The sequence below is a fragment of the Aotus nancymaae genome, unplaced genomic scaffold (genome assembly GCF_030222135.1).
Source record: "Aotus nancymaae isolate 86718 unplaced genomic scaffold, 86718_ANA_hifiasm-v0.15.2.pri h1tg000108l, whole genome shotgun sequence".
NCBI lineage: Eukaryota > Metazoa > Chordata > Mammalia > Primates > Aotidae > Aotus > Aotus nancymaae.
The window spans coordinates 4,424,762-4,450,680 of NW_026988523.1; the positions used below are offsets into that span (position 1 = coordinate 4,424,762).

Sequence of the window (25,919 nt, forward strand, 5' to 3'; positions counted from 1 at the left end):
ATCATTTGAGCCCAGGAATTCAAAACTAGCCTGGCCAATATGGCGAAATCCCATCTCTACTAAAAATACAAAAATTAGGTGGGTGTGGTGGTGCATTCCTGTAATTCCAGCTACTTGGGAGGCTGAGGCAGGAGAAGCTGAACCCAGGAGGCAGAGGTTGCAGTGAGCCAAGATTGTGCCACTACACTCCAGCCTGGACAACAGGGCAACACTTTGTCTCAAAAAAAAAAAAAAAAAAAAGCCCAAACCAAAAAAAAAAAAAAAAAGAAAAAACCCACATTAATCAGTCAAGTGCTATACTAGTTTGTTAATACAATTATAAATTTGCAGCTAGGCTCATGCCTGTAATACCAGCACTTCGGGAGGCTGAGGCAGGAGGATCCCTTGAGCCCAGGAGTTTGAGACCGCCTTAGCAACATAGTGAGAACCCCAGCTCTAAAAGAAAGAAAGAAAAGAAAGAAAGAAAGAGAGAGAGAAAGAAAGAAAGAAAAAGAAAGAAGGAGAGAGAGAAAGAGAGAAAGAAAGAAAGAGAAAAAGAAAGGAAAGAAAGAAAGAAAGAGAAAATAAATTAGCTAGGCAAGGTGGTGCACACCTGTAGTCCCAGTTACTTGAGAGGCTGATGGAGGAGAATCACATGAGTGAGCCAGGGCGGTTGAAGCTGCAGGGAGCTGTGTTCAGCCACTGCACTCTAGCCTCGGTGACAAAAATAAATACATTTTACAGTTAATGGTCACAAAGGGGTTTTAGAATGCTTGCCTTCTGAAATCACATCATTGCAAGAATAACTCCATAGTTTCTTAAGAGAATAATGACGGAGTTTTTGTGGAAGTAAAAACAATCCGAGGAAACAATCCAGCTCTGCCTACTTCTCTCAGCCTCTACTGCAGGATTCAAACCTCCCCTCACCACTCCTTGGATTATCATTACAGCTCCTAACACAGCTGCTCCTGTGGCACACAAACCATTCTTCACATTTCAGCTAAAGAAAGGTTTCAAACACTAACCATTTACAGCTCCAGCAGCTAGCACAATCCCTGGTACATAGTTTGTACAACATTAATATTTGCTGAAAGAAAAAGTCACTAAGGAATAATATACATTAAGCTCTATCTCCTATGTGATATCAATGAAATTTACACATTTTATCTAGACTATGTAATATCCCAGTTTAAATCTAATCATCGGCTCCTATTGCCCTTGGAGTAAAATACAAACTCAGTTTATATGACTTTTTGCAGTCTGGTCTCTGATCATCTCTGAAGTTTGCTTTTTTGCCCCCTTTTTCACTGCCCCCACCCCCACCTCTTCCCTTTTACTTTCTGAACAACAGAGCTATCAAAATGCTTTTTTAAATCCTCAAACATGCCATGCTCCCTTTGGTTTTTGGGATCTTTCCATATGCTAGTCTCTGCCTGAAACATTCTTCACCCTTCACTATATCCAAGTTTTTTCTTTTTTCTTTTTTTTTTTTTCTGAAGGTCTTAGACTAACACACTATATGCAAGTTAACTGCCTCGCTTTTCCCCAAACTTGCCCCATCACTTCCCATCATATCTGCGCGCATACACACACACACACACATACACATAGACACACATCCTCACTCATAATATATATTCACATGAGAATCTAATTCCTATAAACTGTGGGGACTGAATTCTGGGCAAAATTGTAGTTATAAGCATTAATCAGGCTGCACTTTAACCCACTTCCTTGTAAGTGAACGTCACATAACACTAGATGCTGACCATTTGCATCTTGAATTTTCTTATAGATAGGATTTCTGGCATTAGAATCATTAGGATTTTAAGAACTGCTTAAGGCGGCCAGGCGCGGTGGCTCACGCCTGTAATCTCAGCACTTTGGGTGGCTGAGGCGGGTGGATCATGAGGTCAAGAGATTGAGACATCCTGGCCAACATGGTGAAACCCCGTCTCTGAGAAAAAAAAAGAACTGCTTAAGGCTAGACAGGGCTGCTCACGCGGCTGCTCACGCCTATTTGGGAGGCCGAGGTGGGCGGATCACCTGAGATTAGGAGTTCGAGATTAGCCTGGCCAACAAGGTGAAACCTTGTTTCTACTAAAAATGCAAAAATTAGCCAGGCAGGATGGCAGGCACCTGTAATCCCATACTTAGGAGGCTGGGGCAGGAGAATGGCTTGAACCTGGGAGGTAGAGGCTGCAGTGAGCAGGGATCTTGCCATTGCACTCCAGCCTGGGTGACAAGAGCAAGACTCTGTCTCCAAAAAAAAATAAATAAGCAAAACTGCTTAAGCAGATCCTGAATTCCAAACAGAACAGCAGACACCAACTAGTTTAAAGATCTCCCCAGAGCAACATAGTCATCATGAGAATACAGTTTCTTCATCTCTTGCCCCATGACTTCACTGCACTCTTTGACCAGTCAACAATCTCTACACTTCAGCCCACCCTGAAACCCTTAAAAACCTTAGCCCTTACTGGCCGCAGTGGCTCATGCCTGTAATCCCAGCACTTGGGGAGGCTGGGGTGAATGGATCACCTGAGGTCAGGAGCTCAAGACCAGCCTGGCCAACATGGTGAAACCCGGTCTACACTAAAAATACAAAAATTAGCTGGGTGTGGTAGCCTATGATTGTAATCCCAGCTACTCGGGAGGCTGAGGCAGGAGAATCTCTTGAACCCAGGAGGCGGAAGTTGCTGTGAGCTGAGATCGCGATACTGTGCTTCAGCCTGGGTGACAGAGTGAAACTCTGTCTCAAAAACAAACAAACAAAAACCCTAGCCCTACGGCCCTATGACTAAATCTTTTTCTCTGCTGCAACCCTGCACATTGAGTTGCAACAGATCTACTACGGTTACATTCCCTAACCCTGACCATCCCTGAAAATTTGGGTTAGGTGCCTTCCTTTGGGCTCACATGACACTTTTAATTCTCTTACCAGAGAATTTATCACCTGTGATGGTTATTTTTCTGTATCTTGGCTGGGCTACTGTGTCAATATTTGGTCAAACATTATTCTGAATGTTTCTATAAAAGTTTTTTTTTTTTTTTGAGACAGAGTCTCACTTTGTCACTCCGGGTGGAGTGTAGTGGCCTGATCTTGGCTCACTGCAACCACCACCTCCCAGGTTCAAACAGTTCTCCTGCCTCAGCCTTACAAGTAGCTGGGATTACAGGCACCCACCGCCACACCCGGCTAATTTTTTATTTTTAGTAGAGTTGAGGTTTCACCATGTTTCACCCCACTCTCATCCCACTTGACTAGAGTCTCCTGAGAACAGGAGTTTAAACTGTTTTATTCATTTTTATGTCTTTTGCAGCCTGATACATCACAGCATTTTTTTTTTTTTTTTTTTTTTTGAGACAGAGTTTTGTTGCTCTGTTATCCAGGCTGGAATGCAGTGGCAAGATCATAGCTCACTGCAAGCTCAAATGCCTAACCTCAAGAGACCCTCCAGCCTTAGCCTCCTAAGTAGCTGAGATTACGGGCACACACCTGGCTAATATGTAGGTAATATGGAATATTGGTTTTTGTTTTTTATGGAGTATTGAAATGAAGAGTTTCATTTCACTGCAATTCACTGAGGCTGTTGAATACTTTGAGAAGCTTTATCTCAATTCTCTTTCACTCACTATTCCCCTTTCTCTCTTCTATCAAGACTGTGCCTTAGGAAGTTAACAATGATCCAATCTCTAGAGTATTGTACTAATTCCCATTTGAAGCAATTATCTCACTGAGACTCTCAGCAACTCATAGAAATATTTCTGAAGCAATCATTTAATTAACCCCAGAAGAAATAAGAATACAGAAGAGAAAAAGGAACAAACAAACAAACAAAAAACCAAACTAGGTACAAGCTACCAGAGACATTGTAACAAACGAAATTCTCTCTTCCACCAGAAGCCTAAAAAAGAAACAAACAAGGTTCAAGGTATTGGTGACATTGTAACAAATGAAATTCTCTCTTCCACTGGAAGCCTAAAAATTATTCAAAATACCTAGTCACAATGCTAACCAAAAAATGTACTATCAGTCTTACTTCTCATAATTACTATGAAGCAATAAAAGATTTGAAATCAGATAGTTTTATTTATACGTATACCTAATCGGTTAGGCAGCAGATACATAAAAAGTCTCATATATTTTAAGAAATTCTACACGTCTAGTCAGTTATAATTTTAGAAATAATTATTGAGCACTGTATTCATATTCATTAGTAATATCTCAAAAATCTGCTTTTTGGCCTAAAAAATTAAAAAATTACAATTTTCTGTATCTTCAGTTACCACCTGGCTATTTTCCTTTCGTAAGCTTTTTATGTTCTGCCTTTGTTACGACCTCCTTCCCTTCGAGATCGTCCCCTTCCGATCAGGGCCTTTTATTGCTACCTAAGGCAAAAATGGGAGCCAGCAAACTTTGTTTTCTCCATCTCTCCCCTCTTTCCCTCCCTTCTGCTAGCAGCTCCATGAGGGACTAAATCTTCCAGATATTCTGTGCTTATTAACAACACAGCCTCCTCCTGACTTGGAACCCACAGCAGTAAGAATTTAGTTTCTCCTGTCAGCTAAGAAAACTCTGGGAAATGCCAGGTTATCTAGACTTCATTAATTTATGACATAACGAATAAATACAACTTTTAGCCAAACTGTCCCCTTTATTCAATTATAAAGAGGATTTGCTAGCCAGATGCGGTGGCTCATGCCTGTAATTCCTGCACTCTGAGAGGCCCGAGGCAGGCGGATCACAAGGTCAAGAGATCGAGACCATCCTGGCCAACATGGTGAAACCCTGTCTCTACTAAAAATACAAAAATTAGCTGAGCGTCGGTGGTGTGCACCTGTAGTCCCAGCTACTAGGGGGCTGGGGCAGATTAATCCATTGAACCCGGGAGCAGAGGTTGCAGTGAGCCAAGATCACACCACTGCACTGCAGCCTGGCCGCAGATCAAGAACTCCGTCATAAAAAAAAAAAAAAGTTTTGCTAAGCCAATGAACAGACTGGTAATTAAAATATTTACTCTACTTTATATATAATGTAAACTTTTATATATAACATATAATATAAACATTAGTATACAGCCTCTCACAAGTTAGCCAAAGGTCTTTTTTTCTTTTTTGTTTTTTATGGACACCCCAGAGGTGATTTTTCGAAGCACTAGCAATATATTTCTTATCTTTATTAGCAAATGTACAACATCTGTTGATGTTTATAAACTGAGATTACATTTTCACATTTGGGTATTACGGTTTTCCTTACAACAGGCTTATCATGTTTCACAGTTTTTACTAAATATGATTTGCCAGATCATTGTTAAAAAGAAAACAAAATTGTCAAATACACCTAAACACCTAAGAAACACAACTGCTGATCCTTTTATAGTTCCTAAGTGTGATAATTCAGTGTTCAAATGCATGTATGAGAAATGCCGCCCTCAAACCTTGTTATGACATGGTCTATTACCCAACTGATGCGAAAATTTAAAAAAATTTAAACAAAGGAGAGAGAAAAAAGGAACATTACTACTAATAAAGTGTGATTTTTTTGGTTGATCCTTTTGTTTTTAACTACTCTACCATAAAATTTCAGGGCCTACAGGACTGTGGAATCAATTACAATGAGAAGGGTAGAAACTCAGTAAAAACATTGGCAAATAAGGCTGGACAATCACAAAGAAAAGAAGTCACACTGTTTGGAGAATGAATTTGTTTTCAGTAAGAAACCAGTTCGCAAAAAAAAAAAAAAAAAAAAAAGTCGGGCGTGGTGGTTCACGCCTGTAATCCAAGCACTTTGGAGGCCAAGGCGGGCGGATCACCTGAGGTCAGGAGTTCAAGACCAGCCTGACCAACATGGTGAAACCTCATCTTTAAAAAAATAAAAAAAGAAAGAAACCAGTTTGCCTGATTCCACACTACCAATTTGAAATTTGATATTGTTACCCTAAAATTATTGTTTAAAAAAAAGTGTTATAGGAGGCTGAGGCAGGAGAATTGCCTGAACCCAGGAGGTGGAGTTGCGGTGAGCCGAGATCGCACCATTGCACTCCAGCCTGGGTAACAAGAGTGAAACTCTGTCTCAAAAAAAAAAAAAAAAAAAGTGTTATAAATTAAATAAAAAGTTTTCTTTCAATCTGTCAGGAAGACATTTTTGTTATAACAAATTTGTCTACAATGGTGGAGTGTCAGGAGACATGCAAATAATCCAAGATAAAGTAAACTCTAAAAGGGTATTAGTTGGCTTTGATAATTGTACCAGTACAAGGAGACTTCAGTCACATTTTCCCCAATAAATTGGAAACAAAGGCAGTAAGACTGCTTTCTAAGAGTTAAACTTTAAGATCACATACATAGCTAGGAGTAGAAATAAGCAAAGTCACCTTTAAAACACAAACTGGTCTGATTTAACTGTAACTTGATTTTTATTGAAAGAACATTGCTGAGATGTTTGGGTAGCCATGGAAACAGAGAAACTAATGTACAGGGGGCACTTTAGGGCCAGCGGTCATCCAAGTGCTGCTAAGGAGAGAAGGAGCACAAATCAACAGCTCGGTTGGATGGCCCCTATACTGGAGATCAATGCTGAAAACTGTAACCACTGGAAATTGAGAACTTCTATCTTTGGGACAAAATCATCCTGTTCTGAAGATAGATGAATCAAGAAAAGTCTATACATATAACTCCACTTGTTCAGAATCTGTGCTCATCAAGCAACCCTCTGATAATGCCTTGGTTTCCTGAGTAGGTTTGGCTACACAGAAAATGCACTCAGGGGGCTGGGCATGGTGGTTCACACCTGTAATCCTAGCACTTTGGGAGGCTGAGGCAGGCGAATTATGTGTGGTCAGAAATTTTGAGACTGGCCTTGCCAACATGGCGAAAACCTATCTCTACTAAAAATACAAAAATTAGCTGGCATCTTGGCGCCTGTGTGTTAATCCTAGCTACTTGGGAGGCTGAGGCAGGAGAATCACTTGAACCCAGGAGGTGAAGGTTGTAGTGAGTCAAGATCATACCACCTGGGCAACAGAATGAGACTCCATCAAAAAGGAAAAGAAAAGAAAGAAAGAGAGAGAGGGAGGGAGAAAAAGAGAGAGAAAGAAAAAGAGAGGGAGGGAGGAAGGAGGGAAGGAAAAAGAGAAGGAAGGAAGGAAAGAAAAGAAAGAAAGAAAGAAAGAAAGAAAGAAAGAGAAAATGTACTCAGGAAAAGACAGCACCTTGCATCCATGCTAGCGCACTGGAGACTTTCTCTTTCTGACAAAAAGTAAAAAAATAAAGAAAGAAAGAAAAAAGTATTGACTTTGCAGTTGTGAGTGTTCGGGTGTATAAATTACTGCTCTTGGAAATTAATAACTTAATAGTCGACTTATACATGTCAGTCTTGTGACCTTGGTTAATGTAAGTTCATCTGATTGCTAAAGTTATTTTCCATTGCTCAAGACAGATGTTTTGGCTGGGCGTGGTGGCTCATGCCTGTAATCCCAGCACTTTGGGAGACCAATGCAGGAGGCTTGCTTCAACTCAGGAGTTTGAAACCAGCCCAGTCAACAGAGCAAGACCTCGTCTCTACTGGGGGTGGTGTGGGGGGAAAGCCAGGTGTGGTGGCAAGCACTCATAGTCTCAGCTACTTAGGGGACTAAGACAGGAGGATTGCTTGAGCCTGGGAGGTTGAGGTTGCAGTGAGCCGTGATCATGCTTGCTATCGTACTCCAGCCTGGGCAGCAGAGTGAGACCCTGTCTCCAAAAAACAAAGAAAGATGTTTCTGTGACCAGGATACTATAGACCAGATCCTAGAAGGTTGTAGAAATTCACCAAAGTAATGTTTTCTTGTGCTCTTGTGGATGATCAGTGGGCTTTCCCCTAGCCATGACCCTGTATCAACAAGACAAACTTTTTCTTTTCTTTTTTCTTTTTTTGAGAGAGTCTCACTACAGCCTTGACCTCCTGGGCTCAAGTGATCCTTTTGCCTCAGCCTCCTGAGTAGCTAGGACTACGAGCATGTGCCACAGTGCCTAGCTAGTTTTTTTTTTTTAATTTTTTTTGCAGAGGTAGGGTCTCTCCATCGCCCAAGTTGGTCTTAAACTCCTGATCTCAAGCAATCCTTTTGCCTTGACCTACCAAAGTATTAGTATTATTGGCATGAACCACCAAGCAAGGCCAAACTTTTCTACTTCAAATTAACAACAACGGGGAGGGAGAGGTTCATAATTTACCTCTCTTTATTATTTTATTTATTTTAACATTGCTACAGTGACAATTCCATGCATATACATCAGCTACTGGTGGGGAAGATTGTTCAGACCAGAAGTGGTAAGAAATCCTTGAATTTTAAATATGTTATGGGTAGTTCACAAAGTGGACAAAAGATACCATTTACTAAACATCCACCATATGCTCAGACACTATATATATATGTGTGTGTGTGTGTGTGTGTGTGTACAATTTATTTATTTATTTTACATATTCTGCTTATATTTATTTATTTATTTAAGAGACAGAATTTCACTCTTTTTGCCCAGGCTGGAGTGCAATGGCGTGATCTCGGCTCACCACAACCTCCACCTCCCGGGTTCACGTGATTTTCCTGCCTCAGCCTCCCGAGTAGCTGGGATTATTGGCATGCGCCACCACGCTCGGCTAATTTTGTATTTTTAGTAGAGACGGGGTTTCTACATGTTGGTCAGGCTGGTCTCAAACTCCCAACCTCAGGTGATCTGCCCATCTCGGCCTCCCAAAGTGTTGGGATTACAGACTTGAGCCACCGCACCCGGCTCAGACACAATATTATCATCATTATAGTCTCTCATTTCCAGATACACTCATCTGCATACATTACACTTGCCTGGTAAAATCCAGCATGAGCAAATCTTACTATCCAACTTCTCTGTGGCAGTACCAAAGAGCTGAACACTGTGCTGGAGAAATCATAAAAATCAACTGAATGACTTATTTCACATCCGTAATCAGAAACTTAAAAAGAGCTCTCAGCAGAGCATGCCCATGCTACTCTGTTCTTCACACTAGTTTTACTTTCACTCTCTGAGATAACTTTTCAATACACCAAGACTTCTCAGCTTGCCCCCATTTCACTGAGAACATACTGGCAAACTGCAGGGTAAACTATTGACACATCCACCCACCAGACACTAGAATGCTCATTTTATCAACTTGTAAACGTGGTCAATTTAAGAGTTCTTGGAAAGGTCTCAGATCAAAGCTTTGTCCTGCAAGGATAATTCTGATTGCAGGAACTCCCTCCATCCAGCAGGAAGCGCCAGCACCCTCTGCCGGGGTTGGACTACCACGGAGGCCTCACGTGATCCGGCCGTCTCTGCGCAGGAGTGCGGTTCTGCGGAGATTTGCCCTACGTACTTAGCGTCATGACGTAGTACGTAGGGGCTGGCTAGCCGCCATCTTGCTTCTTTTTCTCGCTCGCTCGCTTCGTCTCGGGAAGCTGCGAAAGTGCTTTGGCGGTTTGTCCATCCGCAGCTTCGGCTTTTCCAGTCCAGTGGCCCTTCCGGCCACCCCTTTAACCCCAGCTTTCCCTCCTCCTTCTTTCGATTTGAGCTCGGCGGAGACCCTCGAATTGCGCAAACTTGACACTCACCCTGACCGGTAAGGAAAGCGAGGTTGTGGGGGCCGCGATCAAAGAGGCCCCTATCGGGAAGGGCCAGCGTGCGGCCCTTGGCGTGGGAGCGTACCCAGACCCTGGCGCCCGTAGGCTAGGGGGCCGCGTGGAGAGGGCCTCGAGTCCGGGCATCTCCCTTGTCTTTGGTTACCATCATTTCTGTGTCTGGGGAAGTCGGCCTCCAGCTTGGGGAGCGGGAAACCGGAGTCAGACCCGCCCCATGTGGTCTGCAGCGGGAGTCCTGGACCGGTCTGTCTTGCTACTACCTAGACCCCAGTCCTGGCCCTGCGAGGGGATTACGCATGTTTTCGGGAAAGGGAAGGGGGTTTCCGTCTTGCTGGACTGGCGGACGTGCAGTCTTTTTTTTTTTTTTTTTTTTTTTAAGTGTGCGGTATGCTTCCCCTCAAACAACTGAAGGGCTCAGTCGGGGCCTTCACTGTCTACCTCTTCTTGTGTAGTGAGGGTGGGACTTCCAATGAGCAATGTATGGGAGGGTCTGACTTAAAAGACCTGATTAGGTGAGAGGCTCTTCGGGGAATCATGACCAACCCTACTTCCGCTAGGGAAGTGCTGCCCAACTCCAGAGGAGGATTTGAGTAGTCTTTTCATACTCTAGGGCACTCCATTCTCAAACTTGCGTGGTGAATCTCGGTAGCTCCCTGTCTTTGAGGTAGCGTTGATATTGGTGGTGGTAGGGTGAAGTCCTCGTTTTAGGACTGAAGAAAAGGGCATGGGGCCAGTAGAGACGTTGATAGAGTCTTCCTTCCTTTGCATGAGAGGAGAGTACCTTTAACGTAAAAGGATGTATGTGTGTTTTGACATTATTTGAGATTTTGAGGATCTGACATGCCTGATGTTTGCTGGCCTATAAGGCTAACCGGATTTCCGCATTGGCTGGTCTTCAGCCTGGGTTCATAGATTCATACCTCGTTTGAGTACTTAGAATTGTACAGTAGGCGGCTCTGCTGTAAGATTTTCATTTGGAATGCACCAGAAGAATCGGAGGATTTTTGATTGTTGTGCTTAATAGCTTACTTCTGCAAATAAAAATGATAGGGTGATATTGAGCCCCTACCAAGCTTAATTTTAACTCCAGCGTTTTTCAAAATATTTCACCTCCCATATTGATAATTAAGATTCGGCTTTGACTGGAGCCATTTTTAGGTGTGTGTCACAGATGCACTGCAGCATCTTTTCTGGCTCACCCCAAATGCATTGATCCCCTAAAAAATTAGGAATAGATTGAATTTGAATTTTGTCTCTAGCATGTAGTCAAATAGTAATTCTCTCCTTTTCTGTAAGTGAATTTTCAGAATATAGGCTTTTTAAGTGTTTTTGTTAGCTCAGCTTATGTGTGGCTATTCTCACATAATAGCATATGTTCAAATAGTAATTCTCTCCTTTTCTGTAAATGACTTTTCAGCATATAGGCTTTTTAAGTGTTTTTGTTTGCTCAGCTTAGCTTATGTGTGGCTGTTCTCCATTAGTTGACCTTTTGCTATACACCGAGCACAGTAATAAGCCCTTTTCATACATAATTTTTTTTTTATCCTCACAACATACCTTTGAGGGAAGTGCTATTATGATCATCCCCGTTTTACAGATGAGGAAGTAAAATCTGAGAGGGTAGTCTGACCAAGGTCAGATAGCAGTTATTGGTGGTATTGTGTAGGTTCAATTCTGAACCCAAAGGGGATGCTCTAAACCTTCAACTTGTAAATTATAAACTGTAGTAACTAAGATAAAGCATTATTAACTGGTAGTTTTTCTTTAGCTTGACTAGTACATGAACATTGTTGCATGCTAAGGTTAAAGTGTTGCAAGTTGTTAAAAAGGATTATATCCACTTTGGAGGTGGGATAGAAGCTAATTTTTTAGAGATAACTTAAAGCTAACTCTGCCGCGTCATAGATACAATTTTTAAATTTGGACATCTGATCTATATTGTTGGTAGAATATTCCCTCATCTGTAAATTGGTGATGATAATAGGATTTCCTTCAAAGGTTTATAGGAGTAAAAAAAGATAATGGATAATGTATGTAAAGGGCTTATTGCTGTGCTTATTACATAGTAAAAGGTTAACTGATAATGAGGGAAGAATGGTAGAATATTGGTAGAAGAAAATACTCTCTTCCAAGCAATAAATAATCTGTATATTCTCAGAATTATGTATATATTTCTTTAGGTACGTAAGAAATATTCACCTCCCCTTATCCCCCATATATCTATTTATATGCAGGATTTTGCCTCTTAGAAATTTCTTTATGCTGTACAGTAAATATCGAGATGAGTATCTTGTTCATAGCTGAAAATGCAGAAGTTCTGCCTTATTCCAGCCCCCTGCCTTCTTACCCCCACCCCACCCTCTTTACTGATAAAATGTCTTTGAAGATTATATCACTGTCTCCCTCCAAGTGCCACCCCTGCTTCATTTTGTTAAGCCAGTTAGGTAACTTGTGTTTTGGATGCTATTTATGTCATATTTGTGGAAAACAAGGATTGATCTTTGAAATGTTACATAAGTTAGTGCAGAATTGTATTCTTATACAGTGAAGGAGATATAAAAGTTGTGTTTGAATTATGACATACTTTCAGTAAAGCATGATTTTGTCACCTTATGTATGAATAGGACAACATAATTAAGGTTTTCTCAGTCTATGTTAATTGTTGCTTACAAGTCTGAGAGTTACTATGTTAGTTTTCTAAGTCATAACATTTTAAATTCCTCACTGATCCCATGGATGCATCAGTCAGAACACCTTTGTGGATAAAAGTGTTCTATAGAGAGGATAAATAGTAAGTTTTCTATTTAAGAGACAGACCTAACTCTGTTGCCCTGGCTGGCCTACAACTCCTGGGCTCAAAAGATTCTCCTGCCTCAGCCTCCCAGGTAGCTGGGACTAGAAGTGCCTACTATTGCTCCCAACATTGCCTGTTACATTTCTAGTCCTTATTTTCCTCAAGATTATCAGAAAGCATGTTTTGGGGCCTGTGACTGCATGTATTTGCTGGCAAATCCAGTCAAATAAGGGCTGTACTTAGTTTCAACAGGAAACTTTTATCTGGTTGGCAGACATGATTGGCTGATATCTAAGAATCTGAACACAAGTTTGCAATGAAATTGTTATGTGAATTATAGTCAGTGTGATATACTCACCCCTGTGTGGTGCTGTTTTAGGTGCTCAACATTAAAGTAGGATAGGATATAATCATTTGTGGAGCATGTCTAATATAAAAAAACTACTGGGTATTATACATGTAGCATACTACATAGCAATACATACTGTATACTATCTAGTAATTTTTCTATTTTCTGTGTTCTGACATAAGTTTGTTTTCCTCTACTAGACTGTTTCCATGTCCTCATCACCTTATATTGTGGTTGGCGTATACCTAGAGTTTATATATTACTAAATGAATGAGAGTCGGGAACAAGAATAGACCCACAAGATTAACTGATAAATATCTTATTGGAGCAAAAGAAAACAGTGTCAGGCTTTTTTTCCTTTATCTACCCCTAACAGTAGTATCACAGATAACCTTGAAAGAGTTTGTGTTAAGGAACATCCATTGTGAGATTAATTTGCCTCTGATTTTTTACATTTTAAGTTTTATTTAACAAAGATTAAAGATTATTTTAATTTTGTAGGGCCCAGTGAATCAAAACAATATGGCATTTGGTCCACTCCCAAGGTGTTCACAGCCTTAAGAATTAATGTTAAAAGTTATCTTGTAATCTTTGGATTCACACCAGAAGATAAAAAGATGTATGAGAAGGTAAGGGAAATTTGGTGCAGAAAATTTCTGATAGTACAGATTGAGTGCCTAGTTGATTATAAGTCAAGCTGTGATGGCTAAAAAAGATCAAGAATAATTGTGATTATTAATATTTCTTGAGCACTTACTATACTAGGTACTAAACTAAGACTATTTTGTGAATTATCCATTTAAATCCATATTACAGAAAGCCTAAAAGGAAGAGATTTAAGTGATTTGTTCAAAATTACTTAGCTTCTAAGTGGTAGAAATGGCGTTTGAATTACTGATCCAGAGCCTGAGTGCCTAACTCAACTACGTGGGTTTCCTAGTGGCCAGTATTTTCCAAACTTAAGTCATTCATAATTTCTGCTTTGTCTCAAATCATCTATCTGTAACTTAGTATTTTTCTTTCATTCAACTTGCTGTCTTTTAATTAAATGAATTTAAAATAAAATTTTAATGATTATTTGGTGATAACTTCCCCCGAACATGTTTTAAAATAAACATGATTTTACGTATATATATTTTTTTCTTTAGAGGTGAAGTTTTGCTCTTGTCGCCTAGGCTGGAGTGCAGTAATGCCGTCTCAGCTCACTGCAGCCTACACCTCCTGGATTCAAGCAATTTTCCTGCCTCAGCCTCCTAAGTAGCTGAGATTACAGGCACCCACTACCACACCCGGCTAATTTTTTTGTATTTTTGGTAGAGATAGGGTTTCACCATGTTGTCCGGGCTGGTCTTGAACTCCTGACCTCAGATGATCCACTCGCCTTGGCCTCCAAAGTGCTGGGATTACAGGCGTGAGCCACCATGCCTAGCCTGATTTTACATATTTCTGTGGATCACTTAAAATCATGCAATATACTACCATCTTTGTATTCCACCCTCTGGGTCATTACTGCTATAAGAAATGAATAAAGTCTTAACTACATACTTGGGACAACCATTTTCATGATGAACTGCAAAGAAATAGGTTTATTTAGATAGAGAAATTTAATAGAATGTCTAGGACAGTCTATGGCAAGGGAAAAACAAGAAAAAATAAATGAAGAAGGAAGTCACTATAGAAATCTGGGCAGAAGAGAATACTCTAAAAACAGGATTATTAGAGCTAAATGGAGCAGAGTTCAGAAAACTATGTGATAAGTAGTCTCTGGATTTGGCTGAGTGATCCTTGGTGACCTTACAATAGTCTGAGTCAAGTTATAAAGGTGAAAGATTAAAGGGGGAGGAGGGAAAAAGTAGAGAGATCTGTTGATTTTTAGATATATTGAATACTCAAGTGGACTCTGAACTAGGAGTTTTAAAACCTAGGTTTAGTCCTTTATGTCACTTTGTGCCAGCTGTTAATTTTGGGGCAAGTTAACCTGGCTTCTTTAAGTTTTATTTTATTTATTTATTTATTTATTTTTGAGACGGAGTTTCGCTCTTGTTACCCAGGCTGGAGTGCAATGGCGCGATCTCGGCTCACCGCAACCTCCGCCTCCTGGGTTCAGGCAATTCTCCTGCCTCAGCTTCCTGAGTAGCTGGGATTACAGGCACGCGCCACCATGCCCAGCTAATTTTTTTGTATTAGTAGAGACGAGGTTTCACCATGTTGACCAGGATGGTCTCGATCTCTTGACCTCGTGATCCACCCGCCTCGGCCTCCCAAAGTGCTGGGATTACAGGCTTGAGCCACCGTGCCCGGCTAAAATTTAGGTTTTTGATCATGTGGCTAGTAGTTTGATCTATATTTTAAGTAGCTTTTTAATGTTAGGTTTATAATTAAAGCTATATAAATTTAATAGCTCTTAATTGAAGTACAATAGGGAAGGTACACAATTACTTCTGGAGATTAGGAAAATGGAACAGGAATTTTGTTTTAAAAACAGAAAGAGGACATTGAAAACAAAGGATACTTTAGATAGGTGAATTTAAAGTTTATATTATAAAATTTGATTTTTGATATACAGCTCTATGAGTTTTAATAGGTATGGGTTTTGTAGCCCCCACCACAACTGGGATATGGAATGTAGAAAGATAAAACATCTCCCAACTGTAGAACTAGAGTCTTCTGGCATTTTGGAGACACAAAATTTCTCTTGAAGAAATACTTATTGAAGAGGGATGGAAAAAGCCAAGAATAGCCTAGATATGCTGATTGATTTGTTTTCTGATCAGAAAGAAAAAATATTTTGATAGTACTTTTATATTTATGACAAACTTGAACACAGAAAGAATGAAAGTAGAGAAATTAAAAGGAGTTCGGTGTGGTGGTTTGTGCTTATAGTCTCAGCTACTTCGAAGGCTGAGGTGGGAGGATCTCTTGAGCCCAGGAGTTACGGAGGGTAGTGCACTATGTGCTACATGTGGATTTAGTGTCTCCACTAAATTCAGCATCAATAGCGTGTCATAGGAGTGGAGGACTAACAGGTTGCCTGAGGAGGGGTGAACTGGTCCAGGTTGGCAACAGAGCTGGTTCCATGCTGATCAATAATGGAATTGCTGCTGCACCCCAGCCTGGACAATGTAAAGTGACCCTGTCTTTTATTAAAAGCAAGAGGATATAAAAAGGAAGGAAGGGAAGGAAGGAGAGAAAGAAGGAAGGAAATAGGTTTAAGTATCTCAAGATTGGATATTTCAGTGGTAGAAGAATAGAGCCAATGAATGGAGGGATGTTAACCAATTCTCCACACTTAATAAGTTTGAAATTAACATTCTAACTTTTGAAGGCAACCCTTTGGTAATCTGAAAGATTAACAAAAATTCACGATGCTGGATGAGCATCTTGGAGCAAATACTTCTTTCATTCCCATAACATTCAACATACTTGCCTTGCAAAAAATAAACTTCAATTAGCTGGATGGGGTTGCATGTGCCCATAGTCCTAGCTATCCAGGAGGGTAAGGTAGGAGGATCACTTGAGTTCAAGTTCAGGGTTGCAGTGATGGCACTGCTGCACTCTAGCATGGGTGATAAGGTAAACTCTGTCTCTTGTAAAGAAAAACGAAAAATAAAGGTTGACTAAGAAATTACCTGTGCTTTGGGCCTGGCGTGGTGGCCCACTCTGCGATCCCAACACTTTGGGAGGCTGAGGCGGTAGATTACCTGAGGTCAGGAGTTAGAGACCAGCCTGGCCAACATGGTAAAACTCTGTCTCTACTAAAAATACAAAATTAGCCAGGTGTGGTGGCAGGTGGTGCCAGTAACCCCAGCTACTCTGGAGGCTGAGGCAGGAGAATCACTTGAACCTGGGAGGCATGGATTGCCTCTGAGTTGATCTGTACCAAGATCCTGCCACTGCACTCTAATCTGGGTGACAGAGTAAGACTCTGTCTCCAAAAAAAAAAAAGAAAGAAAGAAATGAAATCCTTTATGCTTTGGTTTTTCTTTTTAATATATTAATTTTGCAAATATTGATTACCACTTAATAAGCTTTTATTACAGGCTTTACACTGTTCTAAGAGCTTTATACACACTTTTAAAATTAAACCTTATAGTAGTATTGGAGTAGATGTTACAGCCCACCTTGGTGAGGAAGTAAAAATTAGTTGAGATTAAGTAATTTGCCTATGGTCACCTAGCTACTAAATATTAGAGCTAGAATTTAAGAAAAACAGTTTTAAGAGAAACAGTTGTGTAATTGGAACAATTTTTAAATACATAAGTTGTCAAAAAGAATGTCCTAGCAGTCACCTCATTAAGTAATTGGTAGACACAACAGCTGTACTTTTTAGGAACAACAGTTTTTAGTACAGAAAATTTGATAGCTACTCTTCTGTTCTGTTTGTTAAGGCTTTTTCTCCTCCGGAAACTTAATTCCCATGTTTCAGTTTCTAAGAACAGCCTGAGCCCTTCTGCCATCCTGATTAGAACTCCAACAGATTTATTTATATTGTACTTTGTTTTTTTTAAAATGATCATTTTCCATGTTTTTGCTGAACTGCTATTTTTAGTAAAATAATTCAACATATGGTGGTAATCTTAGCTTTACTATTATAGTGGCAAATATAGTCTTAAAAATATTTAACCTTAGAATTAATTACTAGTTCATTTTAACTACTGGAAATGGAAGAGACTTTATAAGTGGCCAATTCAATTCCTTACTCCAAGCAAGAATTATCTTTGTAATATTTCTGACAGGCTTAGCTTGCTTTTGCTTGGATCCATCTGATGATCAGGAAGTCACTAGTCAACCCTTAACATTCACAAGGCATGTATCCTAAGATCTTACAAATTTCTATATTTAGCATTCAGACCTCTTCACTTTCTCCTTACTTCCATGATCTACACTAGGAATTGGCTTTCTTTTCACTGCTCTTCCCAACCCTGCCCTCCTTCTCCCAGGAAAGAAACAGATGTCTTTTTACAAGAGTTATTGTATCCCCAAAAGTCTCAGCATTAGGAGTAGTGAGGAAGGGATACCCAAGCTTATTTTCTAGACGCATAACTCATGGTATGTGATGCACATTTTGTGCTTTAGCAAAAAGTACACATCATTTCACAGCTCTTTGGGTTATTCTGCAAATTGTTAAAAGTAATGCTGTGAGTTCTAGTTTAATGTAACTTATGGATAAACTCAACAGTTTTTCCTTTGCATTCAGTCCAATTTGTTAATGTTTGTCTTAGTTAAGCCTGGAGTTGAGCATAATACTCTAAACATAGTATGGTAAACATAAAATTCAGTGGAACTGTTCTGACTCCAAATCTGTGCTTTAGATTTTTTTATAAAGCACTACTGTCACACTACTAGCTATCATAGCTAGAACCTTTTTCACATGACAGTCTGAGTCTGTATTCTGCATTTATGAAATTCAGTTTCTGAACTGTTAATAAGACTATATAACTATTTAATTCTGCCTAGCATTCCAAGACCCCTAAAAATCTTGGTCATGGAATACATTGATACTCTTTCAGATGTATATATTATTTCATATGCCATGTTTACTTTCCAACTCTTTATTCAAGTCATTGACATAGAAAATGACAGGGTCCAACATATTCAGGCTAAATTATTTCATACTGACCACATTCTTTTTTTTTTCTTTTTCTTTTTTGAAACAGAGTTTTGGTCTTGTTGCCCAGGCTGGAGTGCAGTGGTGCAATCTTGGCTCACCACAACTTCCCTCTCCCGGGTTCAAGCCATTCTCCTGCCTCAGCTTCCCTAGCAGCTGGGATCACAGGTGTGCACCACCACGCTCAACTAATTTTATATTTTTAGTAGAGATGGGGTTTCTCCATGTTGGTCAGGCTGGTCTTGAACTCCCGACCTCAGGTGATCCACCCTCCTGAGCCTCCCAAAGTGCTGGGATTACAGGTGTGAGCCGGTGGGCTTGGCCTGACCACATTTTTTAAATATAAAATAATTTTCTACTTCAAACATTCTGTGATTGTCATTTGTATTATTTTAGGAGAAGTATGTAAATGACTAGTACTTTGAATAATCAATCTGTTTTAAAAATCCAGTGGATTGAGGGAAGGAAGTGACTAAATTTTTTTTGAGGTTTATAATGTGTTGGTGCTGAGTGGCTTGGAACTAGGAGTGTGGTGAATATTTAGGTTTTTTTATTTTAAACGGGCAATTTAGATAAAATTTGATAAACAAAATTCTGGTTTTTGAAGTTAATACATCTGTCTCCCTTCATCATGGTCAGTTCAGGCTGCCATAACAAAATAGTATAGACTGAATGGCTTAAACAGCAGAAATTTATTTCTGACAGTTTTGGAGGCTGGAAGTCTGATATCAAGATGCCAGCATAGTAGTTTTGGTGAAGACTCTTCCTAGCTTGCACACAGCCACCTTCTGACTATATTCTCTAATGGAGAAGAAAGCAAGCTCTGGTATCTCTTTTTAAAAGGGCACTAATCCCCTCATGGCCCACACAGCCTCATCTAAATTTAATTACCTCCCAAAGCCCTCATCTCCAAATATCAGCACAGGAGATTTAGGGCTTCAGCATACGAATGTTAGCAGGGTACCCATAAGTCCATTAGCACCCCTGCCCCCTTTACGACTTACAGAGGATTGATTCTTACTTTTTTTTTTTTTTTTTTTTTTTTAAAGGCAGGGTCTTGCTCTGTCACCCAGGCTGGAGTGCAGTGGTGCTATCTCGGCTCACTACAGCCTCCGCCTCCTGGGTTTAAGCGCTTCTCCTGCCTTCAGCCTCCCTAGTAACTGAGACTACAGGTGCATGCCACCACGCTCAGCTAATTTTTGTATTTGGAGTAGAGATGGGATTTTATCATGTTGGCCAGACTGGTCTTGAAGTCCTGACCTCAAGTAATCCACCTGCCTTGGCCTCCCAAAGTGCTGGCCTGATTCTGCTGTTTTTTACAAGTTGCAAAAATAGTGCAAAGAATTCCCATATTCCTTCGTTCAATTTCCCACTTGTTAGTGTTTTACCGTATTTATTTTATTTTCTATATTGCATGCACATAGGCACACACACACTGTGTGTGCTTTATCTTTAATGTCTGCTGTCTAAATCTAGTCATCACCAGAAACCTTAAATTTATTTCACAAACTCTTATTCCTTACTTGTACTGCAAAATAACAATTCTAGCAACAAATTGATACATTTGTGTGTGTGTGTGTGTGTGTGTGTGTGTGTTTTGTTTTGGCAAGATCTCACTCTGTTACCCATGCTGGAGTGCAGTGGCAAAATCATGGCTCACTGTAGCCTCAACCTTCCAGGCTCAAGCGATCCTCTTGCTTCCGTCACCTGAGAAGCTGGGACCACAGGCATGTGCCATCACATCTGGCTATTTTTTTGTAGAGACAAGGTCTCACTATGTTGCTAAGGCTGGTCTCAAACTCCAGGGCTCAAGTGATCCTCTCACCTCAGCCTCCCAGAGTTCTGGGATTACAGGCATGAGCCACCATGTGCCACCAATACATTTGTTAATAGCGTTAATAGCGATGTTACTGTGTTTTGTTGCTATCATATTTTATCTTTGATATCTTATTCTATATTGTAATGCAATACATTTGATAATGAAAACATGAATCCATTTAGGTCTTCTAAGTGACATTTATTGTTCCATATTTCACTTGTCAGTTTATCTCTTAAAGTGGAAGTTCAATCCTGATTTTTTAAATAATGAGATTATCTTGGCCACTGGCTTGAAAGTCAGCCTGGATGCCTGGATTTAATCTTTGACTCTACCACTTTTCAGCTCTCTATGTGTTGAGCAAATTACTTCTCTAAGCTTGCTTCTTCATTGGTAATTTTCAGTGATTAGGCTTTAAGCCCTTCTTAGTCCTAATCTGGTATTTATTTTTATTTTTATTTATTTATTTTTGAGATGTGGTCTTATTCTGCTGCCCAGGCTGTAATATAGTGGCACAGTCATGGCTCACTGCATCGTCAACCTCCTAGGCTCAAGTGATTCTCCTGCCTCAGTATCTGGGAATATAGGCATGTGCCACAAGGCCTAGCCAACTTTAATTTTTTGTAGAGATGAGGTCCCACTGTGTTGCTCAGGTTGGTCTTGAACTCCTGGGCTCAAGCAGTCCTCCCACCTTCACCTCCCAAAGTGCTGGGATTACAGGTGCTAGCTATTGCGCCTGGCCCTAATCTGGCATTTTTATATTATACTATATCTTTAGAGCATAGATTTCAGAGGGTTGGGGGGGAGGATACAAGGTCTCCCTGTGTCACCAAGGCTGGAGTGCAATGGCCCAATCATGGCTGACTGTAGCCTCAACCTCCTAGGCCCCAGCGATCCTCCCATCTCGGCCTGCTGAGTAGGTGGGACGACAGGCATGAGTCACTATGCCCAACTAATTTGCTGTGTTGCCCAAGCTGGTCTTGAACTCCTGAGTGTAAGCCATCCTTCTGCCTCTGCTTCCAAAAGTTCTGGGATTACAGACGTGAGTCATTATGCCCTGCCAATAATTATTATTTTATTGCTAGAGCTTTTAGTCAACCTTACTGAAATCGCCAATCCTTTCTGTACTACTCCTTATTCTCTTCTGACTTCCTCTCTTAGTCCATTCATGCTGCTGTACAAAATACCTGAGTCTGAGTAACTTACAAATAACAGAAATTATTCTGTTGGTACTTGAGGCTGGAAAGTCCAAGATCAAGGCACCAACAGGCAGGATCTCTGCCTCCAAGATGACACCTTGTTTCTGTGTCCTCACATGACAGAAGTGCATAGCTGGTTCCCTCTAGCTGTTTCATAAGGCACACATCACATCCATGAGGGCAGAACCCATATGGCCTAATCACCTCCTAAAAACCTCATCTCTTAATAGTGTTGCATTGGGGGTTAAGTTTCAACATGAAATTTGGAAGAAACATAAGCATTCAAATCATTTTCTTCACTTTTTGGATTAGACTTCAGTAAAACTTTACTCCAGAAATTCTGGCAGTATCTTCGCCCCTTTGCTTTTCTTTACTATTTTTCTAATTACTGGTGCAACTCTAATCTCTGATTCAGTCCAGCTTCTTTTGTGCTTCCTACCACTCCCAACTCCCTGGATGTGTACTGGACGTTGAAGAGAATCATAACTGCACACACTTGGGAATGCTGGATACCCCTGCTCTCTAGCTTCTACTGGGCTTTTTTTCTTTCTTTTTTTTGAGGAGGAGACTGGGTTTTGCTTTGTTGCCCAACAGTTGGTGATCATCACTCACTGTAGCCTTGAACTCCTGGGTTCAAATGGCCCTTCCACCACAGCCTCCTGAGTAGCTTGGACTGGGACTGTAGACATACTCTGCTATCCCCGACCAATTGTTCATTTTGTGTAGAGACCAGGATCTCTCATTAAGTTGCATAGGCTGATCTGGAACTCCTGTGCTCAAGCAGTCCTCCCTCCTAGGCTTCCCAAAGTCCTAGCATTATAGGCATGATCCACCATGCCCAGCCCTACTGGGCTTTCAGTGCTTCTTGCCTATGTCTTGGCTGTCTTTCACATTCTCCCATTTGTTTTTCAAGCCTTTTCCAGCCTCCTCAAATTTCCAAACTCTGCCTCCACTCAGTGGATGAGGACACCATGTCTCTTGTTTATCTGTTCCTAGCAGTGCCCAGTATGGGGTAGACACTGGGTAAATATTTGTATGAGTGAGTAGTGAAACTAGTCATTTTGAGTTTGAAGTTCTGACAAGACATTTAAGTGATGTTTTGTAGACCATTAAAACTGTATATCTAAAGATTGTAGCTTGAAGGAAAGTTTTGGGAATCAAAATATTAGTGATTAATATTTGAAGCAGTGAACAGCAGATGAGATGGCTAAAGGAGAAAGCACTTATTAATAGAAAAGGAAGAGATGGACCGGGCATGGTGGCTCATGCCTGTAATCTCGGCACTTTGGGATTACTACACAGGAGGCCGAGGTGGGTGGATCACTTGAAGTCAGGAGTTTGAGACCAGCCTGGCCAATATGGTGAAACCCTGTCTCTACTAAAAATACAAAAATTAGCCTGGCGTGGTGGCAGACACCTGTAATCCCAGCTACTCTGGAGGCTGAGGCAGGAGAATCGCTTGAACCTGGGAGACAGAGGTTTCAGTGAGCTGAGATCATGCTACTGTACTCCATCCTGGGTGACAAAGTGAGACTCAAGAAAAGAAAAGAAAAAAAAAAAAGGAAAAATGGCAAGAAGAGATAGAAATAAAAATAATGAGACTGAAAGCTATCATAGTCATAGAAACCAAAGAAAATGGTTTATTTACCCCAAAACTATTTTCCTTTTGTATTTGTATGTGATCCTTGACTATTACCAATTAGTTAGTGCACATTATTTCTTGATTTATAAATGTTCTGTAAAACATTTGTAGAGTATGCTTTTCTGGAAATTGTTGTAGTTTATTTTCATTGTTAACTACTTAAATCTGGGGGGCACTGTATTTTCCAAGGGAACTGAACTCTCATCATACGAATGATGAGGAGGCCGGGCGCGGTGGCTCAAGCCTGTAATCCCAGCACTTTGGGAGGCCGAGGTGGGTGGATCATGAGGTCAAGAGATCGAGACCATCCTGGTCAACATGGTGAAACCCCATCTCTAGTAATACAAAAAATTAGCTGGGCATGGTGGTGCGAGCCTGTAATCCCAGCTACTCAGGAGGCTGAGGCAGGAGAATTGCCTGAACCCAGGAGGCGGAGGTTGCGGTGAGCCGAGATCGCGCCATTGCACTCCAGCCTGGATAACAAGAGCGAAACTCCGTCTCAAAAAAAAAAAAAAAAAAAGAATAATGAGGAAAGAATGGTAAACAGAACTTGGATATTTAGAGACCCTTTGTGGCCAGAAAGAAAGGAATGCAGCAAATTGCAATTTGCTAATGTATGGGGGTTATTTTTCCAAATATGCTAAATTTTCAGTATTACTTAAAATAAGGTTTTCAGTATTAAAACTAGAATCTTAGAGTTTTGAGTACTAAGGGAATTTGAGAGACCATAGTTGATCTCTTTAACAAATGTGGAAACCACTTTTTTCCTCCAGATTTTCTCTTTTTTTAGTTTTAATTTTTAGAGACAAAATCTTGCCATGTCACCCAGGCTCGAGTGCACTGATACAATCATAGCTCACTGCAGCCTTGAACTTCTGCTCAGGCTATCCTCCCGCCTCAGCCTCTTAAGTAGCTGGGGCTACCAGTACGCACCACCATGCCTGGCTGCTTTTTAATTGTTTTGTTAGAGACAGTCTTACTATGTTGCCCAGGTTGTCTCCACAGAGTTTCAATCTATGATAGCTATTCTTTCATGAAAAACATCCTTTTGTTATCACTGTTCAGTGTCATTCTTTGATTTTGAAAGGTTAATGTTTATATTATAATAAACTGTTGCATTCTTAGACCTTTTGGAAACAATCTGCTTTAAAAGCCCTGGGTTCCATTTTTTCCCCCCTAAACTTCTTTCATTACAGTACTTTTTGTCCTCCTCCCCCCAAAAAAATATATTACAAGGTAATATTTGCTGTTCAAAATATGGGAAATGCAGATGCACATCTTGTCTTGTTTTTTTTGCGACAGGGTCTCACTCTGTTGGCCCAGGGTGGAGTGCAGTGGCACCATCATGGCTCACTGCAGACTCAGCTTCTTGTGCTCCAGCAGTCCTCCCACCTCAGCCTTCTGAGTAACTGGGACTACAGGCATGTGCCACCACACCCAGCTAATTTATTTATTTTTGTAGAGACAGAGTCTTACTACGTTGCTCTGGTCTTGAACTCCTGGGCTCAAGTGATCTTTCTGACTTGGCCTCCCAAAGTGCTGGGATTATAGTCATGAGCTACCGTGTCAGCAGAGCTCACTACAGCTTTGAGCTTCTGTAATCAAAGCAGTCCTTCCTGCCTCACCCTCCTGAGTAGCTGGGACTGCAGGCGCCCACCACAAAGCCCTGTTAATTTTTGTATTTTTTCGAGAAACAGTTTCATCGTGTTGCCCAGGCTGGTATCAAACTTCTGGGCTCAAGTGATCTGTGCGCCTTGGTCTCCCAAAGTGCTGGGATTACAGGTGTGAGCGACCACTCCCAGCTGAGATGTACCTGTTTTGATACATCTAATTACAATGAAAAATACTAGTCTCTTGACAACATTGCTCAGTCAGTCATAAAACCTTGCATTTAAAATGATTATTTTCTCTTCCCTAAACAGAGAAAGGAAGGTGTGTTATTCAGAAGGTTGTGTTTTTACAGGCTGATCCTAAGCCCTTAATGATTGAGATTTTTAGATACATGGCAAGTAGGACAGTAATATAAAAAGTATTAACATTGTAAAAGTAATAAAAAAAGTTTTTCAAAATTAAAATTGATATAGGTAGAGGATATACTTCTTTTGACATTCTCTGTAACTCTGTGGATAGATTTTTGAAATCAGAGCTGGCAAGCTGAAGAAAAATGTTACTCAGCTTGCTTTTTCAAGGGTTTTTGGATTACTAATTATGTAAATTGTACCATTTTGTTACTTAAATGTGGTTATGCTGAGTGCATCTGTGCCTACTCAGCAATTGAGATTTTCTTACTAGCTTTTTCCTCCAGTGGCTTTTCTTGGCATTAAAACCTTTTTTTAAAAAAGTTCAAATTAGACGTGGGGGTCGTGCTGGATTGCCCAGGCTGGACTTGTACTCCTGGGCTCAAGCAAATATCCCACCCCTGCCTTCTCAGTTGTTGGGACTCCAGGCACACACCACTACACCCACCTTTTTTTTGGTGGCATTTGAATAAACTCAAGAGCACTGCTTCTAATCCAAAGCTCTGCAAAATGTGACTTTTGCCTACTCTGATTTCATCTCTTGCTTCTCTCCCTGAGGCATGACTTTTACACTTGAACCTTCTATTCTTAGATTGAAATTGGTTTGCTTTTCAGTGGTTCTCAACTGTGGCTGCACTTTAGAGACACTTGGGGAACTTTTCAAAAAATACTATTGCCAGGCCTAGCCCTAGAAATTCTGATTTAATTGTCTGGCAAGGGGCCTTGACATATAATATTTTTAAAAACCTTGAATAACTTTGCAGCCTAAGTTGAGAACCATTGATTGGTTTTCCTTAACTCTTGTCATCTTTTCAGAGAGGTCTTCTGGACTTTATTATTCTATCCAAAGTCCCCTTTACGTCTTTGCTGTCGCATTTTACT

At 40.5% G+C, this 25,919-nt stretch overlaps 1 protein-coding gene and 1 non-coding gene across 13 annotated transcripts in view; both read left to right on the forward strand.

The window, feature by feature from the left end:
- Positions 1 to 5,350: 5,350 nt before the first annotated feature.
- On the forward strand, positions 5,351 to 5,453 carry LOC135272392 (small nucleolar RNA U13). The gene has a single exon (XR_010340546.1). It is a non-coding gene; the product is annotated as a small nucleolar RNA U13 (small nucleolar RNA).
- Positions 5,454 to 9,376: 3,923 nt separating this feature from the next.
- PRRC2C (proline rich coiled-coil 2C) overlaps positions 9,377 to 25,919 on the forward strand; it is a 108,750-nt gene continuing 92,207 nt past the window's right edge. For all 12 annotated transcript variants that reach the window (XM_021668113.2, XM_021668121.2, XM_021668117.2 and 9 more), the window contains exon 1: positions 9,377 to 9,592. The gene's annotated coding sequence lies outside the window, so the exon portion shown is untranslated. The remainder of the gene's footprint in view (positions 9,593 to 25,919) is intronic.